Source organism: Pempheris klunzingeri, chromosome 20 (genome assembly GCF_042242105.1).
Source record: "Pempheris klunzingeri isolate RE-2024b chromosome 20, fPemKlu1.hap1, whole genome shotgun sequence".
In the NCBI taxonomy this organism is placed as follows: domain Eukaryota; kingdom Metazoa; phylum Chordata; class Actinopteri; order Acropomatiformes; family Pempheridae; genus Pempheris; species Pempheris klunzingeri.
In genome coordinates, this window is record NC_092031.1 from 19,063,911 (window position 1) to 19,086,077 (window position 22,167).

The window sequence follows — 22,167 nt, forward strand, 5'->3', positions numbered from 1 at the left end:
CATAAAACTTCTCTTTGCTAAGACCGCGTGGCCTAATGGATAAGGCGTCTGACTTCGGATCAGAAGATTGAGGATTCGAGTCCCTTCGTGGTTGCACGCTCCAGCCCAGGTTGTAACTTCATGAAACTGTGCATGTAAAGGAAATGTTTCCTGCAGTTGTGTAGATACGGTGCATTTGTACATATAAGCAAATGAAATACTTAGTAACAAAAACCATGCAGCATATGTTAATCAACTCCACTAATCATAACCCTGAAGATGTTCCATGTAAGCTAATTCCCCGACACCAAGCAGGCAGGTGGTTATGCTTGACTTCAACATCCTGAAACAGGTCCCGTTTTGTTCGTTCATTGCAGGTCAACTTTGGAAGAAAAACTTCAGGACAAAACTCTGTCCACTGAAGGCCGGGTAGCTCAGATGGTCAGAGCGTGGTGCTAATAACGCCAAAGTCATGGGTTCGACCCCCATACTGGCGAAAAAGCCGTAAACTACCAGTGTTTTTTTTTCAGTACCATCCGACTCCTATGAAAAACTAGTACTATACGATTTGAATGGTTTTCTTTCCAGCCATGCTAAGGTCGGACATAGTCCCTCTTGACTTTGATGTCCAAAATTGGTAAGACTTTGTTCGTTCATTGCAGGTCAACTTTGGAAGAAAAACGTGAGGACAAAAATATGTCCAATGAAGGCCGGTTAGCTCAGATGGTCACAGCGTGGTGCTAATTATGCCAAGGTGATCGGTTCGACCCTCCTACTGGTTAAAACAGTGTTTTGCCAGACCCATTTTTCTGCATCATCTAGCTGCTACCAAAACCAAAAGATCATGCTCTAAAAGATGGCAAGCATACGTTAACCGATCCTCACCTGCCAGGTGGTCAAACCTGACCAACCTTCTAAACTGCTTCTGTGCCTAGTTTAAAGTTGGAACACATTCTCAAGAATGAAAATTAATTAAAAAAATTAAAAATGACATAAAACATCTCTTTGCTGTGACAGCGTGGCCTAATGGATAAGGCGTCTGACTTCGGATCAGAAGATTGAGGGTTGGAGTCTCTTCGTGGTTGCAAGCTCCAGCCCAGGTTGTAACTCCGTGACACTGTCTGCGTAAAGGAAATGTCTGCTGCAGTTGTGTCGATACGGTGCATTTGTACATGTTAGCAAATGAAATACTTATTAATGAAAACCATGCAGTATATGTTAATCAGCTCCACTAATCATAACCCTGAAGATCTTCCATGTAAGCTAATTCCCCGACACCAAGCAGGCAGGTGGTTATGCTTGACTTTAACATCCTGAAACAGGTCCCGTTTTGGTCGTTCATTGCAAGTCAACTTTGGAAGAAAAAATTTAGCACAAAACTCTTTCCACCGAAGGCCGGTTAGCTCAGATGGTCAGAGCGTGGTGCTAATAACGCCAAGGTCATGGGTTCGACCCCCGTACTGGCCAAAAGTCTGTAGTTTACCAAAGTCTTTTTTCAGTACCATTCTACTCCTATGAAAAGCTAATACTATACGATTTGAATGGTTTTCCTTCAAGCCACACCAAGGTCGGACATACTCCCCCTTGACTTTGATGTCCAAAATTGGTCAGACTTTGGTCGCGCCTTGCAGGTCAACTTTGAAAGATAAACGTGAGGACAAAAACATGTCCGACGAAGGCCGGTTAGCTCAGATGGTCAGAGCGTGGTGCTAATAACGCCAAGGTCATGGGTTCGACCCCCATACTGGCCAAAAACAGTGTTTTGCCAGACCCATTTTTAAGCATCATCTTGCTGCTACCAAGACCAAAAGATCATGCTCTAATAGATGGCAAGCATACGTTAACCGATCCTCACCTAGCAGGTGGTTAAACCTGGCCAACCTTCTAAACTGCTTCTGTGCCTAGTTTAATGTTGGAACACATTCTCAAGAATTAAAAAAATTAAAAATGACATAAAACTTCTCTTTGCTAAGACCGCGTGGCCTAATGGATAAGGCGTCTGACTTCGGATCAGAAGATTGAGGGTTCGAGTCCCTTCGTGGTTGCACGCTCCAGCCCAGGTTGTAACTTCATGAAACTGTGCATGTAAAGGAAATGTCTGCTGCAGTTGTGTAGATACGGTGCATTTGTACATATAAGCAAATGAAATACTTAGTAACCAAAACCATGCAGCATATGTTAATCAACTCCACTAATCATAACCCTGAAGATGTTCCATGTAAGCTAATTCCCCGACACCAAGCAGGCAGGTGGTTATGCTTGACTTCAACATCCTGAAACAGGTCCCGTTTTGTTCGTTCATTGCAGGTCAACTTTGGAAGAAAAACTTCAGGACAAAACTCTGTCCACTGAAGGCCGGGTAGCTCAGATGGTCAGAGCGTGGTGCTAATAACGCCAAAGTCATGGGTTCGACCCCCATACTGGTGAAAAAGCCGTAAACTACCAGTGTTTTTTTTTCAGTACCATCCGACTCACTCCTATGAAAAACTAGTACTATACGATTTGAATGGTTTTCCTTCCAGCCATGCTAAGGTCGGACATAGTCCCTCTTGACTTTGATGTCCAAAATTGGTCAGACTTTGTTCGTTCATTGCATGTCAACTTTGGAAGAAAAACGTGAGGACAAAAATATGTCCAACGAAGGCCGGTTAGCTCAGATGGTCACAGCGTGGTGCTAATTATATATAGGTGATCGGTTCGACCCTCCTACTGGCTAAAAACAGTGTTTTGCCAGACCCATTTTTCTGCATCATCTAGCTGCTACCAAAACCAAAAGATCATGCTCTAAAAGATGGCAAGCATACGTTAACCGATCCTCACCTGCCAGGTGGTCAAACCTGACCAACCTTCTAAACTGCTTCTGTGCCTAGTTTAAAGTTGGAACACATTCTCAAGAATGAAAATTAATTAAAAAAATTAAAAATGACATAAAACTTCTCTTTGCTGTGACAGCGTGGCCTAATGGATAAGGCGTCTGACTTCGGATCAGAAGATTGAGGGTTGGAGTCCCTTCGTGGTTGCAAGCTCCAGCCCAGGTTGTAACTCCGTGACACTGTGTGCGTAAAGGAAATGTCTGCTGCAGTTGTGTCGATACGGTGCATTTGTACATGTTAGCAAATGAAATACTTATTAATGAAAACCATGCAGTATATGTTAATCAGCTCCACTAATCATAACCCTGAAGATCTTCCATGTAAGCTAATTCCCCGACACCAAGCAGGCAGGTGGTTATGCTTGACTTTAACATCCTGAAACAGGTCCCGTTTTGGTCGTTCATTGCAAGTCAACTTTGGAAGAAAAAATTTAGCACAAAACTCTTTCCACCGAAGGCCGGTTAGCTCAGATGGTCAGAGCGTGGTGCTAATAACGCCAAGGTCATGGGTTCGACCCCCGTACTGGCCAAAAGTCTGTAGTTTACCAAAGTCTTTTTTCAGTACCATTCTACTCCTATGAAAAGCTAATACTATACGATTTGAATGGTTTTCCTTCAAGCCACACCAAGGTCGGACATACTCCCCCTTGACTTTGATGTCCAAAATTGGTCAGACTTTGGTCGCGCCTTGCAGGTCAACTTTGAAAGATAAACGTGAGGACAAAAACATGTCCGACGAAGGCCGGTTAGCTCAGATGGTCAGAGCGTGGTGCTAATAACGCCAAGGTCATGGGTTCGACCCCCATACTGGCCAAAAACAGTGTTTTGCCAGACCCATTTTTAAGCATCATCTTGCTGCTACCAAGACCAAAAGATCATGCTCTAATAGATGGCAAGCATACGTTAACCGATCCTCACCTAGCAGGTGGTTAAACCTGGCCAACCTTCTAAACTGCTTCTGTGCCTAGTTCAATGTTGGAACACATTCTCAAGAATTAAAAAAATTAAAAATGACATAAAACTTCTCTTTGCTAAGACCGCGTGGCCTAATGGATAAGGCGTCTGACTTCGGATCAGAAGATTGAGGATTCGAGTCCCTTCGTGGTTGCACGCTCCAGCCCAGGTTGTAACTTCATGAAACTGTGCATGTAAAGGAAATGTTTCCTGCAGTTGTGTAGATACGGTGCATTTGTACATATAAGCAAATGAAATACTTAGTAACAAAAACCATGCAGCATATGTTAATCAACTCCACTAATCATAACCCTGAAGATGTTCCATGTAAGCTAATTCCCCGACACCAAGCAGGCAGGTGGTTATGCTTGACTTCAACATCCTGAAACAGGTCCCGTTTTGTTCGTTCATTGCAGGTCAACTTTGGAAGAAAAACTTCAGGACAAAACTCTGTCCACTGAAGGCCGGGTAGCTCAGATGGTCAGAGCGTGGTGCTAATAACGCCAAAGTCATGGGTTCGACCCCCATACTGGCGAAAAAGCCGTAAACTACCAGTGTTTTTTTTTCAGTACCATCCGACTCCTATGAAAAACTAGTACTATACGATTTGAATGGTTTTCTTTCCAGCCATGCTAAGGTCGGACATAGTCCCTCTTGACTTTGATGTCCAAAATTGGTAAGACTTTGTTCGTTCATTGCAGGTCAACTTTGGAAGAAAAACGTGAGGACAAAAATATGTCCAATGAAGGCCGGTTAGCTCAGATGGTCACAGCGTGGTGCTAATTATGCCAAGGTGATCGGTTCGACCCTCCTACTGGTTAAAACAGTGTTTTGCCAGACCCATTTTTCTGCATCATCTAGCTGCTACCAAAACCAAAAGATCATGCTCTAAAAGATGGCAAGCATACGTTAACCGATCCTCACCTGCCAGGTGGTCAAACCTGACCAACCTTCTAAACTGCTTCTGTGCCTAGTTTAAAGTTGGAACACATTCTCAAGAATGAAAATTAATTAAAAAAATTAAAAATGACATAAAACATCTCTTTGCTGTGACAGCGTGGCCTAATGGATAAGGCGTCTGACTTCGGATCAGAAGATTGAGGGTTGGAGTCTCTTCGTGGTTGCAAGCTCCAGCCCAGGTTGTAACTCCGTGACACTGTCTGCGTAAAGGAAATGTCTGCTGCAGTTGTGTCGATACGGTGCATTTGTACATGTTAGCAAATGAAATACTTATTAATGAAAACCATGCAGTATATGTTAATCAGCTCCACTAATCATAACCCTGAAGATCTTCCATGTAAGCTAATTCCCCGACACCAAGCAGGCAGGTGGTTATGCTTGACTTTAACATCCTGAAACAGGTCCCGTTTTGGTCGTTCATTGCAAGTCAACTTTGGAAGAAAAAATTTAGCACAAAACTCTTTCCACCGAAGGCCGGTTAGCTCAGATGGTCAGAGCGTGGTGCTAATAACGCCAAGGTCATGGGTTCGACCCCCGTACTGGCCAAAAGTCTGTAGTTTACCAAAGTCTTTTTTCAGTACCATTCTACTCCTATGAAAAGCTAATACTATACGATTTGAATGGTTTTCCTTCAAGCCACACCAAGGTCGGACATACTCCCCCTTGACTTTGATGTCCAAAATTGGTCAGACTTTGGTCGCGCCTTGCAGGTCAACTTTGAAAGATAAACGTGAGGACAAAAACATGTCCGACGAAGGCCGGTTAGCTCAGATGGTCAGAGCGTGGTGCTAATAACGCCAAGGTCATGGGTTCGACCCCCATACTGGCCAAAAACAGTGTTTTGCCAGACCCATTTTTAAGCATCATCTTGCTGCTACCAAGACCAAAAGATCATGCTCTAATAGATGGCAAGCATACGTTAACCGATCCTCACCTAGCAGGTGGTTAAACCTGGCCAACCTTCTAAACTGCTTCTGTGCCTAGTTTAATGTTGGAACACATTCTCAAGAATTAAAAAAATTAAAAATGACATAAAACTTCTCTTTGCTAAGACCGCGTGGCCTAATGGATAAGGCGTCTGACTTCGGATCAGAAGATTGAGGGTTCGAGTCCCTTCGTGGTTGCACGCTCCAGCCCAGGTTGTAACTTCATGAAACTGTGCATGTAAAGGAAATGTCTGCTGCAGTTGTGTAGATACGGTGCATTTGTACATATAAGCAAATGAAATACTTAGTAACCAAAACCATGCAGCATATGTTAATCAACTCCACTAATCATAACCCTGAAGATGTTCCATGTAAGCTAATTCCCCGACACCAAGCAGGCAGGTGGTTATGCTTGACTTCAACATCCTGAAACAGGTCCCGTTTTGTTCGTTCATTGCAGGTCAACTTTGGAAGAAAAACTTCAGGACAAAACTCTGTCCACTGAAGGCCGGGTAGCTCAGATGGTCAGAGTGTGGTGCTAATAACGCCAAAGTCATGGGTTCGACCCCCATACTGGCGAAAAAGCCGTAAACTACCAGTGTTTTTTTTTCAGTACCATCCGACTCACTCCTATGAAAAACTAGTACTATACGATTTGAATGGTTTTCCTTCCAGCCATGCTAAGGTCGGACATAGTCCCTCTTGACTTTGATGTCCAAAATTGGTCAGACTTTGTTCGTTCATTGCATGTCAACTTTGGAAGAAAAACGTGAGGACAAAAATATGTCCAACGAAGGCCGGTTAGCTCAGATGGTCACAGCGTGGTGCTAATTATATATAGGTGATCGGTTCGACCCTCCTACTGGCTAAAAACAGTGTTTTGCCAGACCCATTTTTCTGCATCATCTAGCTGCTACCAAAACCAAAAGATCATGCTCTAAAAGATGGCAAGCATACGTTAACCGATCCTCACCTGCCAGGTGGTCAAACCTGACCAACCTTCTAAACTGCTTCTGTGCCTAGTTTAAAGTTGGAACACATTCTCAAGAATGAAAATTAATTAAAAAAATTAAAAATGACATAAAACTTCTCTTTGCTGTGACAGCGTGGCCTAATGGATAAGGCGTCTGACTTCGGATCAGAAGATTGAGGGTTGGAGTCCCTTCGTGGTTGCAAGCTCCAGCCCAGGTTGTAACTCCGTGACACTGTGTGCGTAAAGGAAATGTCTGCTGCAGTTGTGTCGATACGGTGCATTTGTACATGTTAGCAAATGAAATACTTATTAATGAAAACCATGCAGTATATGTTAATCAGCTCCACTAATCATAACCCTGAAGATCTTCCATGTAAGCTAATTCCCCGACACCAAGCAGGCAGGTGGTTATGCTTGACTTTAACATCCTGAAACAGGTCCCGTTTTGGTCGTTCATTGCAAGTCAACTTTGGAAGAAAAAATTTAGCACAAAACTCTTTCCACCGAAGGCCGGTTAGCTCAGATGGTCAGAGCGTGGTGCTAATAACGCCAAGGTCATGGGTTCGACCCCCGTACTGGCCAAAAGTCTGTAGTTTACCAAAGTCTTTTTTCAGTACCATTCTACTCCTATGAAAAGCTAATACTATACGATTTGAATGGTTTTCCTTCAAGCCACACCAAGGTCGGACATACTCCCCCTTGACTTTGATGTCCAAAATTGGTCAGACTTTGGTCGCGCCTTGCAGGTCAACTTTGAAAGATAAACGTGAGGACAAAAATATGTCCGACGAAGGCTGGTTAGCTCAGATGGTCAGAGCGTGGTGCTAATAACGCCAAGGTCATGGGTTCGACCCCCATACTGGCCAAAAACAGTGTTTTGCCAGACCCATTTTTAAGCATCATCTTGCTGCTACCAAGACCAAAAGATCATGCTCTAATAGATGGCAAGCATACGTTAACCGATCCTCACCTAGCAGGTGGTTAAACCTGGCCAACCTTCTAAACTGCTTCTGTGCCTAGTTTAATGTTGGAACACATTCTCAAGAATTAAAAAAATTAAAAATGACATAAAACTTCTCTTTGCTAAGACCGCGTGGCCTAATGGATAAGGCGTCTGACTTCGGATCAGAAGATTGAGGGTTCGAGTCCCTTCGTGGTTGCACGCTCCAGCCCAGGTTGTAACTTCATGAAACTGTGCATGTAAAGGAAATGTCTGCTGCAGTTGTGTAGATACGGTGCATTTGTACATATAAGCAAATGAAATACTTAGTAACCAAAACCATGCAGCATATGTTAATCAACTCCACTAATCATAACCCTGAAGATGTTCCATGTAAGCTAATTCCCAGACACCAAGCAGGCAGGTGGTTATGCTTGACTTCAACATCCTGAAACAGGTCCCGTTTTGTTCGTTCATTGCAGGTCAACTTTGGAAGAAAAACGTGAGGACAAAAATATGTCCAACGAAGGCCGGTTAGCTCAGATGGTCACAGCGTGGTGCTAATTATATATAGGTGATCGGTTCGACCCTCCTACTGGCTAAAAACAGTGTTTTGCCAGACCCATTTTTCTGCATCATCTAGCTGCTACCAAAACCAAAAGATCATGCTCTAAAAGATGGCAAGCATACGTTAACCGATCCTCACCTGCCAGGTGGTCAAACCTGACCAACCTTCTAAACTGCTTCTGTGCCTAGTTTAAAGTTGGAACACATTCTCAAGAATGAAAATTAATTAAAAAAATTAAAAATGACATAAAACATCTCTTTGCTGTGACAGCGTGGCCTAATGGATAAGGCGTCAGACTTCGGATCAGAAGATTGAGGGTTGGAGTCCCTTCGTGGTTGCAAGCTCCAGCCCAGGTTGTAACTTCATGAAACTGTGCATGTAAAGGAAATGTCTGCTGCAGTTGTGTAGATACGGTGCATTTGTACATATAAGCAAATGAAATACTTAGTAACCAAAACCATGCAGCATATGTTAATCAACTCCACTAATCATAACCCTGAAGATGTTCCATGTAAGCTAATTCCCCGACACCAAGCAGGCAGGTGGTTATGCTTGACTTCAACATCCTGAAACAGGTCCCGTTTTGTTCGTTCATTGCAGGTCAACTTTGGAAGAAAAACTTCAGGACAAAACTCTGTCCACTGAAGGCCGGGTAGCTCAGATGGTCAGAGCGTGGTGCTAATAACGCCAAAGTCATGGGTTCGACCCCCATACTGGTGAAAAAGCCGTAAACTACCAGTGTTTTTTTTTCAGTACCATCCGACTCACTCCTATGAAAAACTAGTACTATACGATTTGAATGGTTTTCCTTCCAGCCATGCTAAGGTCGGACATAGTCCCTCTTGACTTTGATGTCCAAAATTGGTCAGACTTTGTTCGTTCATTGCATGTCAACTTTGGAAGAAAAACGTGAGGACAAAAATATGTCCAACGAAGGCCGGTTAGCTCAGATGGTCACAGCGTGGTGCTAATTATATATAGGTGATCGGTTTGACCCTCCTACTGGCTAAAAACAGTGTTTTGCCAGACCCATTTTTCTGCATCATCTAGCTGCTACCAAAACCAAAAGATCATGCTCTAAAAGATGGCAAGCATACGTTAACCGATCCTCACCTGCCAGGTGGTCAAACCTGACCAACCTTCTAAACTGCTTCTGTGCCTAGTTTAAAGTTGGAACACATTCTCAAGAATGAAAATTAATTAAAAAAATTAAAAATGACATAAAACATCTCTTTGCTGTGACAGCGTGGCCTAATGGATAAGGCGTCTGACTTCGGATCAGAAGATTGAGGGTTGGAGTCCCTTCGTGGTTGCAAGCTCCAGCCCAGGTTGTAACTCCGTGACACTGTGTGCGTAAAGGAAATGTCTGCTGCAGTTGTGTCGATACGGTGCATTTGTACATGTTAGCAAATGAAATACTTATTAATGAAAACCATGCAGTATATGTTAATCAGCTCCACTAATCATAACCCTGAAGATCTTCCATGTAAGCTAATTCCCCGACACCAAGCAGGCAGGTGGTTATGCTTGACTTTAACATCCTGAAACAGGTCCCGTTTTGGTCGTTCATTGCAAGTCAACTTTGGAAGAAAAAATTTAGCACAAAACTCTTTCCACCGAAGGCCGGTTAGCTCAGATGGTCAGAGCGTGGTGCTAATAACGCCAAGGTCATGGGTTCGACCCCCGTACTGGCCAAAAGTCTGTAGTTTACCAAAGTCTTTTTTCAGTACCATTCTACTCCTATGAAAAGCTAATACTATACGATTTGAATGGTTTTCCTTCAAGCCACACCAAGGTCGGACATACTCCCCCTTGACTTTGATGTCCAAAATTGGTCAGACTTTGGTCGCGCCTTGCAGGTCAACTTTGAAAGATAAACGTGAGGACAAAAACATGTCCGACGAAGGCCGGTTAGCTCAGATGGTCAGAGCGTGGTGCTAATAACGCCAAGGTCATGGGTTCGACCCCCATACTGGCCAAAAACAGTGTTTTGCCAGACCCATTTTTAAGCATCATCTTGCTGCTACCAAGACCAAAAGATCATGCTCTAATAGATGGCAAGCATACGTTAACCGATCCTCACCTAGCAGGTGGTTAAACCTGGCCAACCTTCTAAACTGCTTCTGTGCCTAGTTTAATGTTGGAACACATTCTCAAGAATTAAAAAAATTTAAAATGACATAAAACTTCTCTTTGCTAAGACCGCGTGGCCTAATGGATAAGGCGTCTGACTTCGGATCAGAAGATTGAGGGTTCGAGTCCCTTCGTGGTTGCACGCTCCAGCCCAGGTTGTAACTTCATGAAACTGTGCATGTAAAGGAAATGTCTGCTGCAGTTGTGTAGATACGGTGCATTTGTACATATAAGCAAATGAAATACTTAGTAACCAAAACCATGCAGCATATGTTAATCAACTCCACTAATCATAACCCTGAAGATGTTCCATGTAAGCTAATTCCCAGACACCAAGCAGGCAGGTGGTTATGCTTGACTTCAACATCCTGAAACAGGTCCCGTTTTGTTCGTTCATTGCAGGTCAACTTTGGAAGAAAAACTTCAGGACAAAACTCTGTCCACTGAAGGCCGGGTAGCTCAGATGGTCAGAGCGTGGTGCTAATAACGCCAAAGTCATGGGTTCGACCCCCATACTGGCGAAAAAGCCGTAAACTACCAGTGTTTTTTTTTCAGTACCATCCGACTCACTCCTATGAAAAACTAGTACTATACGATTTGAATGGTTTTCCTTCCAGCCATGCTAAGGTCGGACATAGTCCCTCTTGACTTTGATGTCCAAAATTGGTCAGACTTTGTTCGTTCATTGCAGGTCAACTTTGGAAGAAAAACGTGAGGACAAAAATATGTCCAACGAAGGCCGGTTAGCTCAGATGGTCACAGCGTGGTGCTAATTATATATAGGTGATCGGTTCGACCCTCCTACTGGCTAAAAACAGTGTTTTGCCAGACCCATTTTTCTGCATCATCTAGCTGCTACCAAAACCAAAAGATCATGCTCTAAAAGATGGCAAGCATACGTTAACCGATCCTCACCTGCCAGGTGGTCAAACCTGACCAACCTTCTAAACTGCTTCTGTGCCTAGTTTAAAGTTGGAACACATTCTCAAGAATGAAAATTAATTAAAAAAATTAAAAATGACATAAAACATCTCTTTGCTGTGACAGCGTGGCCTAATGGATAAGGCGTCTGACTTCGGATCAGAAGATTGAGGGTTGGAGTCCCTTCGTGGTTGCAAGCTCCAGCCCAGGTTGTAACTCCGTGACACTGTGTGCGTAAAGGAAATGTCTGCTGCAGTTGTGTCGATACGGTGCATTTGTACATGTTAGCAAATGAAATACTTATTAATGAAAACCATGCAGTATATGTTAATCAGCTCCACTAATCATAACCCTGAAGATCTTCCATGTAAGCTAATTCCCCGACACCAAGCAGGCAGGTGGTTATGCTTGACTTTAACATCCTGAAACAGGTCCCGTTTTGGTCGTTCATTGCAAGTCAACTTTGGAAGAAAAAATTTAGCACAAAACTCTTTCCACCGAAGGCCGGTTAGCTCAGATGGTCAGAGCGTGGTGCTAATAACGCCAAGGTCATGGGTTCGACCCCCGTACTGGCCAAAAGTCTGTAGTTTACCAAAGTCTTTTTTCAGTACCATTCTACTCCTATGAAAAGCTAATACTATACGATTTGAATGGTTTTCCTTCAAGCCACACCAAGGTCGGACATACTCCCCCTTGACTTTGATGTCCAAAATTGGTCAGACTTTGGTCGCGCCTTGCAGGTCAACTTTGAAAGATAAACGTGAGGACAAAAACATGTCCGACGAAGGCCGGTTAGCTCAGATGGTCAGAGCGTGGTGCTAATAACGCCAAGGTCATGGGTTCGACCCCCATACTGGCCAAAAACAGTGTTTTGCCAGACCCATTTTTAAGCATCATCTTGCTGCTACCAAGACCAAAAGATCATGCTCTAATAGATGGCAAGCATACGTTAACCGATCCTCACCTAGCAGGTGGTTAAACCTGGCCAACCTTCTAAACTGCTTCTGTGCCTAGTTTAATGTTGGAACACATTCTCAAGAATTAAAAAAATTAAAAATGACATAAAACTTCTCTTTGCTAAGACCGCGTGGCCTAATGGATAAGGCGTCTGACTTCGGATCAGAAGATTGAGGGTTCGAGTCCCTTCGTGGTTGCACGCTCCAGCCCAGGTTGTAACTTCATGAAACTGTGCATGTAAAGGAAATGTCTGCTGCAGTTGTGTAGATACGGTGCATTTGTACATATAAGCAAATGAAATACTTAGTAACCAAAACCATGCAGCATATGTTAATCAACTCCACTAATCATAACCCTGAAGATGTTCCATGTAAGCTAATTCCCCGACACCAAGCAGGCAGGTGGTTATGCTTGACTTCAACATCCTGAAACAGGTCCCGTTTTGTTCGTTCATTGCAGGTCAACTTTGGAAGAAAAACTTCAGGACAAAACTCTGTCCACTGAAGGCCGGGTAGCTCAGATGGTCAGAGCGTGGTGCTAATAACGCCAAAGTCATGGGTTCGACCCCCATACTGGCGAAAAAGCCGTAAACTACCAGTGTTTTTTTTCAGTACCATCCGACTCACTCCTATGAAAAACTAGTACTATACGATTTGAATGGTTTTCCTTCCAGCCATGCTAAGGTCGGACATAGTCCCTCTTGACTTTGATGTCCAAAATTGGTCAGACTTTGTTCGTTCATTGCAGGTCAACTTTGGAAGAAAAACGTGAGGACAAAAATATGTCCAACGAAGGCCGGTTAGCTCAGATGGTCACAGCGTGGTGCTAATTATGCCGAGGTGATCGGTTCGACCCTCCTACTGGCTAAAAACAGTGTTTTGCCAGACCCATTTTTCTGCATCATCTAGCTGCTACCAAAACCAAAAGATCATGCTCTAAAAGATGGCAAGCATACGTTAACCGATCCTCACCTGCCAGGTGGTCAAACCTGACCAACCTTCTAAACTGCTTCTGTGCCTAGTTTAAAGTTGGAACACATTCTCAAGAATGAAAATTAATTAAAAAAATTAAAAATGACATAAAACATCTCTTTGCTGTGACAGCGTGGCCTAATGGATAAGGCGTCTGACTTCGGATCAGAAGATTGAGGGTTGGAGTCCCTTCGTGGTTGCAAGCTCCAGCCCAGGTTGTAACTCCGTGACACTGTGTGCGTAAAGGAAATGTCTGCTGCAGTTGTGTCGATACGGTGCATTTGTACATGTTAGCAAATGAAATACTTATTAATGAAAACCATGCAGTATATGTTAATCAGCTCCACTAATCATAACCCTGAAGATCTTCCATGTAAGCTAATTCCCCGACACCAAGCAGGCAGGTGGTTATGCTTGACTTTAACATCCTGAAACAGGTCCCGTTTTGGTCGTTCATTGCAAGTCAACTTTGGAAGAAAAAATTTAGCACAAAACTCTTTCCACCGAAGGCCGGTTAGCTCAGATGGTCAGAGCGTGGTGCTAATAACGCCAAGGTCATGGGTTCGACCCCCGTACTGGCCAAAAGTCTGTAGTTTACCAAAGTCTTTTTTCAGTACCATTCTACTCCTATGAAAAGCTAATACTATACGATTTGAATGGTTTTCCTTCAAGCCACACCAAGGTCGGACATACTCCCCCTTGACTTTGATGTCCAAAATTGGTCAGACTTTGGTCGCGCCTTGCAGGTCAACTTTGAAAGATAAACGTGAGGACAAAAACATGTCCGACGAAGGCCGGTTAGCTCAGATGGTCAGAGCGTGGTGCTAATAACGCCAAGGTCATGGGTTCGACCCCCATACTGGCCAAAAACAGTGTTTTGCCAGACCCATTTTTAAGCATCATCTTGCTGCTACCAAGACCAAAAGATCATGCTCTAATAGATGGCAAGCATACGTTAACCGATCCTCACCTAGCAGGTGGTTAAACCTGGCCAACCTTCTAAACTGCTTCTGTGCCTAGTTTAATGTTGGAACACATTCTCAAGAATTAAAAAAATTAAAAATGACATAAAACTTCTCTTTGCTAAGACCGCGTGGCCTAATGGATAAGGCGTCTGACTTCGGATCAGAAGATTGAGGGTTCGAGTCCCTTCGTGGTTGCACGCTCCAGCCCAGGTTGTAACTTCATGAAACTGTGCATGTAAAGGAAATGTCTGCTGCAGTTGTGTAGATACGGTGCATTTGTACATATAAGCAAATGAAATACTTAGTAACCAAAACCATGCAGCATATGTTAATCAACTCCACTAATCATAACCCTGAAGATGTTCCATGTAAGCTAATTCCCCGACACCAAGCAGGCAGGTGGTTATGCTTGACTTCAACATCCTGAAACAGGTCCCGTTTTGTTCGTTCATTGCAGGTCAACTTTGGAAGAAAAACTTCAGGACAAAACTCTGTCCACTGAAGGCCGGGTAGCTCAGATGGTCAGAGCGTGGTGCTAATAACGCCAAAGTCATGGGTTCGACCCCCATACTGGCGAAAAAGCCGTAAACTACCAGTGTTTTTTTTCAGTACCATCCGACTCACTCCTATGAAAAACTAGTACTATACGATTTGAATGGTTTTCCTTCCAGCCATGCTAAGGTCGGACATAGTCCCTCTTGACTTTGATGTCCAAAATTGGTCAGACTTTGTTCGTTCATTGCAGGTCAACTTTGGAAGAAAAACGTGAGGACAAAAATATGTCCAACGAAGGCCGGTTAGCTCAGATGGTCACAGCGTGGTGCTAATTATGCCGAGGTGATCGGTTCGACCCTCCTACTGGCTAAAAACAGTGTTTTGCCAGACCCATTTTTCTGCATCATCTAGCTGCTACCAAAACCAAAAGATCATGCTCTAAAAGATGGCAAGCATACGTTAACCGATCCTCACCTGCCAGGTGGTCAAACCTGACCAACCTTCTAAACTGCTTCTGTGCCTAGTTTAAAGTTGGAACACATTCTCAAGAATGAAAATTAATTAAAAAAATTAAAAATGACATAAAACATCTCTTTGCTGTGACAGCGTGGCCTAATGGATAAGGCGTCTGACTTCGGATCAGAAGATTGAGGGTTGGAGTCCCTTCGTGGTTGCAAGCTCCAGCCCAGGTTGTAACTCCGTGACACTGTGTGCGTAAAGGAAATGTCTGCTGCAGTTGTGTCGATACGGTGCATTTGTACATGTTAGCAAATGAAATACTTATTAATGAAAACCATGCAGTATATGTTAATCAGCTCCACTAATCATAACCCTGAAGATCTTCCATGTAAGCTAATTCCCCGACACCAAGCAGGCAGGTGGTTATGCTTGACTTTAACATCCTGAAACAGGTCCCGTTTTGGTCGTTCATTGCAAGTCAACTTTGGAAGAAAAAATTTAGCACAAAACTCTTTCCACCGAAGGCCGGTTAGCTCAGATGGTCAGAGCGTGGTGCTAATAACGCCAAGGTCATGGGTTCGACCCCCGTACTGGCCAAAAGTCTGTAGTTTACCAAAGTCTTTTTTCAGTACCATTCTACTCCTATGAAAAGCTAATACTATACGATTTGAATGGTTTTCCTTCAAGCCACACCAAGGTCGGACTTACTCCCCCTTGACTTTGATGTCCAAAATTGGTCAGACTTTGGTCGCGCCTTGCAGGTCAACTTTGAAAGATAAACGTGAGGACAAAAACATGTCCGACGAAGGCCGGTTAGCTCAGATGGTCAGAGCGTGGTGCTAATAACGCCAAGGTCATGGGTTCGACCCCCATACTGGCCAAAAACAGTGTTTTGCCAGACCCATTTTTAAGCATCATCTTGCTGCTACCAAGACCAAAAGATCATGCTCTAATAGATGGCAAGCATACGTTAACCGATCCTCACCTAGCAGGTGGTTAAACCTGGCCAACCTTCTAAACTGCTTCTGTGCCTAGTTTAATGTTGGAACACATTCTCAAGAATTAAAAAAATTAAAAATGACATAAAACTTCTCTTTGCTAAGACCGCGTGGCCTAATGGATAAGGCGTCTGACTTCGGATCAGAAGATTGAGGGTTCGAGTCCCTTCGTGGTTGCACGCTCCAGCCCAGGTTGTAACTTCATGAAACTGTGCATGTAAAGGAAATGTCTGCTGCAGTTGTGTCGATACGGTGCATTTGTACATATAAGCAAATGAAATACTTAGTAACCAAAACCATGCAGCATATGTTAATCAACTCCACTAATCATAACCCTGAAGATGTTCCATGTAAGCTAATTCCCCGACACCAAGCAGGCAGGTGGTTATGCTTGACTTCAACATCCTGAAACAGGTCCCGTTTTGTTCGTTCATTGCAGGTCAACTTTGGAAGAAAAACTTCAGGACAAAACTCTGTCCACTGAAGGCCGGGTAGCTCAGATGGTCAGAGCGTGGTGCTAATAACGCCAAAGTCATGGGTTCGACCCCCATACTGGCGAAAAAGCCGTAAACTACCAGTGTTTTTTTTCAGTACCATCCGACTCACTCCTATGAAAAACTAGTACTATACGATTTGAATGGTTTTCCTTCCAGCCATGCTAAGGTCGGACATAGTCCCTCTTGACTTTGATGTCCAAAATTGGTCAGACTTTGTTCGTTCATTGCAGGTCAACTTTGGAAGAAAAACGTGAGGACAAAAATATGTCCAACGAAGGCCGGTTAGCTCAGATGGTCACAGCGTGGTGCTAATTATGCCGAGGTGATCGGTTCGACCCTCCTACTGGCTAAAAACAGTGTTTTGCCAGACCCATTTTTCTGCATCATCTAGCTGCTACCAAAACCAAAAGATCATGCTCTAAAAGATGGCAAGCATACGTTAACCGATCCTCACCTGCCAGGTGGTCAAACCTGACCAACCTTCTAAACTGCTTCTGTGCCTAGTTTAAAGTTGGAACACATTCTCAAGAATGAAAATTAATTAAAAAAATTAAAAATGACATAAAACATCTCTTTGCTGTGACAGCGTGGCCTAATGGATAAGGCGTCTGACTTCGGATCAGAAGATTGAGGGTTGGAGTCCCTTCGTGGTTGCAAGCTCCAGCCCAGGTTGTAACTCCGTGACACTGTGTGCGTAAAGGAAATGTCTGCTGCAGTTGTGTCGATACGGTGCATTTGTACATGTTAGCAAATGAAATACTTATTAATGAAAACCATGCAGTATATGTTAATCAGCTCCACTAATCATAACCCTGAAGATCTTCCATGTAAGCTAATTCCCCGACACCAAGCAGGCAGGTGGTTATGCTTGACTTTAACATCCTGAAACAGGTCCCGTTTTGGTCGTTCATTGCAAGTCAACTTTGGAAGAAAAAATTTAGCACAAAACTCTTTCCACCGAAGGCCGGTTAGCTCAGATGGTCAGAGCGTGGTGCTAATAACGCCAAGGTCATGGGTTCGACCCCCGTACTGGCCAAAAGTCTGTAGTTTACCAAAGTCTTTTTTCAGTACCATTCTACTCCTATGAAAAGCTAATACTATACGATTTGAATGGTTTTCCTTCAAGCCACACCAAGGTCGGACATACTCCCCCTTGACTTTGATGTCCAAAATTGGTCAGACTTTGGTCGCGCCTTGCAGGTCAACTTTGAAAGATAAACGTGAGGACAAAAACATGTCCGACGAAGGCCGGTTAGCTCAGATGGTCAGAGCGTGGTGCTAATAACGCCAAGGTCATGGGTTCGACCCCCATACTGGCCAAAAACAGTGTTTTGCCAGACCCATTTTTAAGCATCATCTTGCTGCTACCAAGACCAAAAGATCATGCTCTAATAGATGGCAAGCATACGTTAACCGATCCTCACCTAGCAGGTGGTTAAACCTGGCCAACCTTCTAAACTGCTTCTGTGCCTAGTTTAATGTTGGAACACATTCTCAAGAATTAAAAAAATTTAAAATGACATAAAACTTCTCTTTGCTAAGACCGCGTGGCCTAATGGATAAGGCGTCTGACTTCGGATCAGAAGATTGAGGGTTCGAGTCCCTTCGTGGTTGCACGCTCCAGCCCAGGTTGTAACTTCATGAAACTGTGCATGTAAAGGAAATGTCTGCTGCAGTTGTGTAGATACGGTGCATTTGTACATATAAGCAAATGAAATACTTAGTAACCAAAACCATGCAGCATATGTTAATCAACTCCACTAATCATAACCCTGAAGATGTTCCATGTAAGCTAATTCCCAGACACCAAGCAGGCAGGTGGTTATGCTTGACTTCAACATCCTGAAACAGGTCCCGTTTTGTTCGTTCATTGCAGGTCAACTTTGGAAGAAAAACTTCAGGACAAAACTCTGTCCACTGAAGGCCGGGTAGCTCAGATGGTCAGAGCGTGGTGCTAATAACGCCAAAGTCATGGGTTCGACCCCCATACTGGCGAAAAAGCCGTAAACTACCAGTGTTTTTTTTTCAGTACCATCCGACTCACTCCTATGAAAAACTAGTACTATACGATTTGAATGGTTTTTCTTCCAGCCATGCTAAGGTCGGACATAGTCCCTCTTGACTTTGATGTCCAAAATTGGTCAGACTTTGTTCGTTCATTGCAGGTCAACTTTGGAAGAAAAACGTGAGGACAAAAATATGTCCAACGAAGGCCGGTTAGCTCAGATGGTCACAGCGTGGTGCTAATTATATATAGGTGATCGGTTCGACCCTCCTACTGGCTAAAAACAGTGTTTTGCCAGACCCATTTTTCGGCATCATCTAGCTGCTACCAAAACCAAAAGATCATGCTCTAAAAGATGGCAAGCATACGTTAACCGATCCTCACCTGCCAGGTGGTCAAACCTGACCAACCTTCTAAACTGCTTCTGTGCCTAGTTTAAAGTTGGAACACATTCTCAAGAATGAAAATTAATTAAAAAAATTAAAAATGACATAAAACATCTCTTTGCTGTGACAGCGTGGCCTAATGGATAAGGCGTCTGACTTCGGATCAGAAGATTGAGGGTTGGAGTCCCTTCGTGGTTGCAAGCTCCAGCCCAGGTTGTAACTCCGTGACACTGTGTGCGTAAAGGAAATGTCTGCTGCAGTTGTGTCGATACGGTGCATTTGTACATGTTAGCAAATGAAATACTTATTAATGAAAACCATGCAGTATATGTTAATCAGCTCCACTAATCATAACCCTGAAGATCTTCCATGTAAGCTAATTCCCCGACACCAAGCAGGCAGGTGGTTATGCTTGACTTTAACATCCTGAAACAGGTCCCGTTTTGGTCGTTCATTGCAAGTCAACTTTGGAAGAAAAAATTTAGCACAAAACTCTTTCCACCGAAGGCCGGTTAGCTCAGATGGTCAGAGCGTGGTGCTAATAACGCCAAGGTCATGGGTTCGACCCCCGTACTGGCCAAAAGTCTGTAGTTTACCAAAGTCTTTTTTCAGTACCATTCTACTCCTATGAAAAGCTAATACTATACGATTTGAATGGTTTTCCTTCAAGCCACACCAAGGTCGGACATACTCCCCCTTGACTTTGATGTCCAAAATTGGTCAGACTTTGGTCGCGCCTTGCAGGTCAACTTTGAAAGATAAACGTGAGGACAAAAACATGTCCGACGAAGGCCGGTTAGCTCAGATGGTCAGAGCGTGGTGCTAATAACGCCAAGGTCATGGGTTCGACCCCCATACTGGCCAAAAACAGTGTTTTGCCAGACCCATTTTTAAGCATCATCTTGCTGCTACCAAGACCAAAAGATCATGCTCTAATAGATGGCAAGCATACGTTAACCGATCCTCACCTAGCAGGTGGTTAAACCTGGCCAACCTTCTAAACTGCTTCTGTGCCTAGTTTAATGTTGGAACACATTCTCAAGAATTAAAAAAATTAAAAATGACATAAAACTTCTCTTTGCTAAGACCGCGTGGCCTAATGGATAAGGCGTCTGACTTCGGATCAGAAGATTGAGGGTTCGAGTCCCTTCGTGGTTGCACGCTCCAGCCCAGGTTGTAACTTCATGAAACTGTGCATGTAAAGGAAATGTCTGCTGCAGTTGTGTAGATACGGTGCATTTGTACATATAAGCAAATGAAATACTTAGTAACCAAAACCATGCAGCATATGTTAATCAACTCCACTAATCATAACCCTGAAGATGTTCCATGTAAGCTAATTCCCCGACACCAAGCAGGCAGGTGGTTATGCTTGACTTCAACATCCTGAAACAGGTCCCGTTTTGTTCGTTCATTGCAGGTCAACTTTGGAAGAAAAACTTCAGGACAAAACTCTGTCCACTGAAGGCCGGGTAGCTCAGATGGTCAGAGCGTGGTGCTAATAACGCCAAAGTCATGGGTTCGACCCCCATACTGGCGAAAAAGCCGTAAACTACCAGTGTTTTTTTTCAGTACCATCCGACTCACTCCTATGAAAAACTAGTACTATACGATTTGAATGGTTTTCCTTCCAGCCATGCTAAGGTCGGACATAGTCCCTCTTGACTTTGATGTCCAAAATTGGTCAGACTTTGTTCGTTCATTGCAGGTCAACTTTGGAAGAAAAACGTGAGGACAAAAATATGTCCAACGAAGGCCGGTTAGCTCAGATGGTCACAGCGTGGTGCTAATTATGCCGAGGTGATCGGTTCGACCCTCCTACTGGCTAAAAACAGTGTTTTGCCAGACCCATTTTTCTGCATCATCTAGCTGCTACCAAAACCAAAAGATCATGCTCTAAAAGATGGCAAGCATACGTTAACCGATCCTCACCTGCCAGGTGGTCAAACCTGACCAACCTTCTAAACTGCTTCTGTGCCTAGTTTAAAGTTGGAACACATTCTCAAGAATGAAAATTAATTAAAAAAATTAAAAATGACATAAAACATCTCTTTGCTGTGACAGCGTGGCCTAATGGATAAGGCGTCTGACTTCGGATCAGAAGATTGAGGGTTGGAGTCCCTTCGTGGTTGCAAGCTCCAGCCCAGGTTGTAACTCCGTGACACTGTGTGCGTAAAGGAAATGTCTGCTGCAGTTGTGTCGATACGGTGCATTTGTACATGTTAGCAAATGAAATACTTATTAATGAAAACCATGCAGTATATGTTAATCAGCTCCACTAATCATAACCCTGAAGATCTTCCATGTAAGCTAATTCCCCGACACCAAGCAGGCAGGTGGTTATGCTTGACTTTAACATCCTGAAACAGGTCCCGTTTTGGTCGTTCATTGCAAGTCAACTTTGGAAGAAAAAATTTAGCACAAAACTCTTTCCACCGAAGGCCGGTTAGCTCAGATGGTCAGAGCGTGGTGCTAATAACGCCAAGGTCATGGGTTCGACCCCCGTACTGGCCAAAAGTCTGTAGTTTACCAAAGTCTTTTTTCAGTACCATTCTACTCCTATGAAAAGCTAATACTATACGATTTGAATGGTTTTCCTTCAAGCCACACCAAGGTCGGACATACTCCCCCTTGACTTTGATGTCCAAAATTGGTCAGACTTTGGTCGCGCCTTGCAGGTCAACTTTGAAAGATAAACGTGAGGACAAAAACATGTCCGACGAAGGCCGGTTAGCTCAGATGGTCAGAGCGTGGTGCTAATAACGCCAAGGTCATGGGTTCGACCCCCATACTGGCCAAAAACAGTGTTTTGCCAGACCCATTTTTAAGCATCATCTTGCTGCTACCAAGACCAAAAGATCATGCTCTAATAGATGGCAAGCATACGTTAACCGATCCTCACCTAGCAGGTGGTTAAACCTGGCCAACCTTCTAAACTGCTTCTGTGCCTAGTTTAATGTTGGAACACATTCTCAAGAATTAAAAAAATTAAAAATGACATAAAACTTCTCTTTGCTAAGACCGCGTGGCCTAATGGATAAGGCGTCTGACTTCGGATCAGAAGATTGAGGGTTCGAGTCCCTTCGTGGTTGCACGCTCCAGCCCAGGTTGTAACTTCATGAAACTGTGCATGTAAAGGAAATGTCTGCTGCAGTTGTGTAGATACGGTGCATTTGTACATATAAGCAAATGAAATACTTAGTAACCA

At 43.6% G+C, this 22,167-nt stretch overlaps 34 non-coding genes across 34 annotated transcripts; all 34 read left to right on the plus strand.

Moving 5' to 3' along the window:
- Positions 1-21: 21 nt before the first annotated feature.
- On the plus strand, positions 22-94 carry trnar-ucg (transfer RNA arginine (anticodon UCG)). The gene has a single exon. It is a non-coding gene; the product is annotated as a tRNA-Arg (tRNA).
- A 1,278-nt stretch (positions 95-1,372) lies between these two features.
- trnai-aau (transfer RNA isoleucine (anticodon AAU)) lies at positions 1,373-1,446 on the plus strand. The gene has a single exon. It is a non-coding gene; the product is annotated as a tRNA-Ile (tRNA).
- A 210-nt stretch (positions 1,447-1,656) lies between these two features.
- Positions 1,657-1,730, plus strand: trnai-aau (transfer RNA isoleucine (anticodon AAU)). Its single transcript has one exon. It is a non-coding gene; the product is annotated as a tRNA-Ile (tRNA).
- Positions 1,731-1,951: 221 nt separating this feature from the next.
- trnar-ucg (transfer RNA arginine (anticodon UCG)) lies at positions 1,952-2,024 on the plus strand. The gene has a single exon. It is a non-coding gene; the product is annotated as a tRNA-Arg (tRNA).
- A 1,283-nt stretch (positions 2,025-3,307) lies between these two features.
- Positions 3,308-3,381, plus strand: trnai-aau (transfer RNA isoleucine (anticodon AAU)). The gene has a single exon. It is a non-coding gene; the product is annotated as a tRNA-Ile (tRNA).
- Positions 3,382-3,591: 210 nt separating this feature from the next.
- Positions 3,592-3,665, plus strand: trnai-aau (transfer RNA isoleucine (anticodon AAU)). Its single transcript has one exon. It is a non-coding gene; the product is annotated as a tRNA-Ile (tRNA).
- A 221-nt stretch (positions 3,666-3,886) lies between these two features.
- Positions 3,887-3,959, plus strand: trnar-ucg (transfer RNA arginine (anticodon UCG)). The gene has a single exon. It is a non-coding gene; the product is annotated as a tRNA-Arg (tRNA).
- A 1,278-nt stretch (positions 3,960-5,237) lies between these two features.
- trnai-aau (transfer RNA isoleucine (anticodon AAU)) lies at positions 5,238-5,311 on the plus strand. The gene has a single exon. It is a non-coding gene; the product is annotated as a tRNA-Ile (tRNA).
- Positions 5,312-5,521: 210 nt separating this feature from the next.
- trnai-aau (transfer RNA isoleucine (anticodon AAU)) lies at positions 5,522-5,595 on the plus strand. Its single transcript has one exon. It is a non-coding gene; the product is annotated as a tRNA-Ile (tRNA).
- A 221-nt stretch (positions 5,596-5,816) lies between these two features.
- trnar-ucg (transfer RNA arginine (anticodon UCG)) lies at positions 5,817-5,889 on the plus strand. Its single transcript has one exon. It is a non-coding gene; the product is annotated as a tRNA-Arg (tRNA).
- A 1,283-nt stretch (positions 5,890-7,172) lies between these two features.
- On the plus strand, positions 7,173-7,246 carry trnai-aau (transfer RNA isoleucine (anticodon AAU)). The gene has a single exon. It is a non-coding gene; the product is annotated as a tRNA-Ile (tRNA).
- Positions 7,247-7,456: 210 nt separating this feature from the next.
- trnai-aau (transfer RNA isoleucine (anticodon AAU)) lies at positions 7,457-7,530 on the plus strand. Its single transcript has one exon. It is a non-coding gene; the product is annotated as a tRNA-Ile (tRNA).
- Positions 7,531-7,751: 221 nt separating this feature from the next.
- Positions 7,752-7,824, plus strand: trnar-ucg (transfer RNA arginine (anticodon UCG)). The gene has a single exon. It is a non-coding gene; the product is annotated as a tRNA-Arg (tRNA).
- A 1,969-nt stretch (positions 7,825-9,793) lies between these two features.
- trnai-aau (transfer RNA isoleucine (anticodon AAU)) lies at positions 9,794-9,867 on the plus strand. Its single transcript has one exon. It is a non-coding gene; the product is annotated as a tRNA-Ile (tRNA).
- Positions 9,868-10,077: 210 nt separating this feature from the next.
- trnai-aau (transfer RNA isoleucine (anticodon AAU)) lies at positions 10,078-10,151 on the plus strand. The gene has a single exon. It is a non-coding gene; the product is annotated as a tRNA-Ile (tRNA).
- Positions 10,152-10,372: 221 nt separating this feature from the next.
- trnar-ucg (transfer RNA arginine (anticodon UCG)) lies at positions 10,373-10,445 on the plus strand. Its single transcript has one exon. It is a non-coding gene; the product is annotated as a tRNA-Arg (tRNA).
- A 1,283-nt stretch (positions 10,446-11,728) lies between these two features.
- On the plus strand, positions 11,729-11,802 carry trnai-aau (transfer RNA isoleucine (anticodon AAU)). Its single transcript has one exon. It is a non-coding gene; the product is annotated as a tRNA-Ile (tRNA).
- Positions 11,803-12,012: 210 nt separating this feature from the next.
- On the plus strand, positions 12,013-12,086 carry trnai-aau (transfer RNA isoleucine (anticodon AAU)). Its single transcript has one exon. It is a non-coding gene; the product is annotated as a tRNA-Ile (tRNA).
- A 221-nt stretch (positions 12,087-12,307) lies between these two features.
- Positions 12,308-12,380, plus strand: trnar-ucg (transfer RNA arginine (anticodon UCG)). Its single transcript has one exon. It is a non-coding gene; the product is annotated as a tRNA-Arg (tRNA).
- Positions 12,381-13,662: 1,282 nt separating this feature from the next.
- On the plus strand, positions 13,663-13,736 carry trnai-aau (transfer RNA isoleucine (anticodon AAU)). Its single transcript has one exon. It is a non-coding gene; the product is annotated as a tRNA-Ile (tRNA).
- A 210-nt stretch (positions 13,737-13,946) lies between these two features.
- trnai-aau (transfer RNA isoleucine (anticodon AAU)) lies at positions 13,947-14,020 on the plus strand. The gene has a single exon. It is a non-coding gene; the product is annotated as a tRNA-Ile (tRNA).
- A 221-nt stretch (positions 14,021-14,241) lies between these two features.
- On the plus strand, positions 14,242-14,314 carry trnar-ucg (transfer RNA arginine (anticodon UCG)). Its single transcript has one exon. It is a non-coding gene; the product is annotated as a tRNA-Arg (tRNA).
- A 1,282-nt stretch (positions 14,315-15,596) lies between these two features.
- Positions 15,597-15,670, plus strand: trnai-aau (transfer RNA isoleucine (anticodon AAU)). Its single transcript has one exon. It is a non-coding gene; the product is annotated as a tRNA-Ile (tRNA).
- A 210-nt stretch (positions 15,671-15,880) lies between these two features.
- Positions 15,881-15,954, plus strand: trnai-aau (transfer RNA isoleucine (anticodon AAU)). The gene has a single exon. It is a non-coding gene; the product is annotated as a tRNA-Ile (tRNA).
- A 221-nt stretch (positions 15,955-16,175) lies between these two features.
- On the plus strand, positions 16,176-16,248 carry trnar-ucg (transfer RNA arginine (anticodon UCG)). The gene has a single exon. It is a non-coding gene; the product is annotated as a tRNA-Arg (tRNA).
- Positions 16,249-17,530: 1,282 nt separating this feature from the next.
- trnai-aau (transfer RNA isoleucine (anticodon AAU)) lies at positions 17,531-17,604 on the plus strand. Its single transcript has one exon. It is a non-coding gene; the product is annotated as a tRNA-Ile (tRNA).
- Positions 17,605-17,814: 210 nt separating this feature from the next.
- Positions 17,815-17,888, plus strand: trnai-aau (transfer RNA isoleucine (anticodon AAU)). The gene has a single exon. It is a non-coding gene; the product is annotated as a tRNA-Ile (tRNA).
- A 221-nt stretch (positions 17,889-18,109) lies between these two features.
- Positions 18,110-18,182, plus strand: trnar-ucg (transfer RNA arginine (anticodon UCG)). Its single transcript has one exon. It is a non-coding gene; the product is annotated as a tRNA-Arg (tRNA).
- A 1,283-nt stretch (positions 18,183-19,465) lies between these two features.
- trnai-aau (transfer RNA isoleucine (anticodon AAU)) lies at positions 19,466-19,539 on the plus strand. The gene has a single exon. It is a non-coding gene; the product is annotated as a tRNA-Ile (tRNA).
- Positions 19,540-19,749: 210 nt separating this feature from the next.
- On the plus strand, positions 19,750-19,823 carry trnai-aau (transfer RNA isoleucine (anticodon AAU)). The gene has a single exon. It is a non-coding gene; the product is annotated as a tRNA-Ile (tRNA).
- Positions 19,824-20,044: 221 nt separating this feature from the next.
- On the plus strand, positions 20,045-20,117 carry trnar-ucg (transfer RNA arginine (anticodon UCG)). Its single transcript has one exon. It is a non-coding gene; the product is annotated as a tRNA-Arg (tRNA).
- Positions 20,118-21,399: 1,282 nt separating this feature from the next.
- trnai-aau (transfer RNA isoleucine (anticodon AAU)) lies at positions 21,400-21,473 on the plus strand. The gene has a single exon. It is a non-coding gene; the product is annotated as a tRNA-Ile (tRNA).
- Positions 21,474-21,683: 210 nt separating this feature from the next.
- trnai-aau (transfer RNA isoleucine (anticodon AAU)) lies at positions 21,684-21,757 on the plus strand. Its single transcript has one exon. It is a non-coding gene; the product is annotated as a tRNA-Ile (tRNA).
- A 221-nt stretch (positions 21,758-21,978) lies between these two features.
- Positions 21,979-22,051, plus strand: trnar-ucg (transfer RNA arginine (anticodon UCG)). Its single transcript has one exon. It is a non-coding gene; the product is annotated as a tRNA-Arg (tRNA).
- The last annotated feature ends 116 nt before the right edge of the window (positions 22,052-22,167 follow it).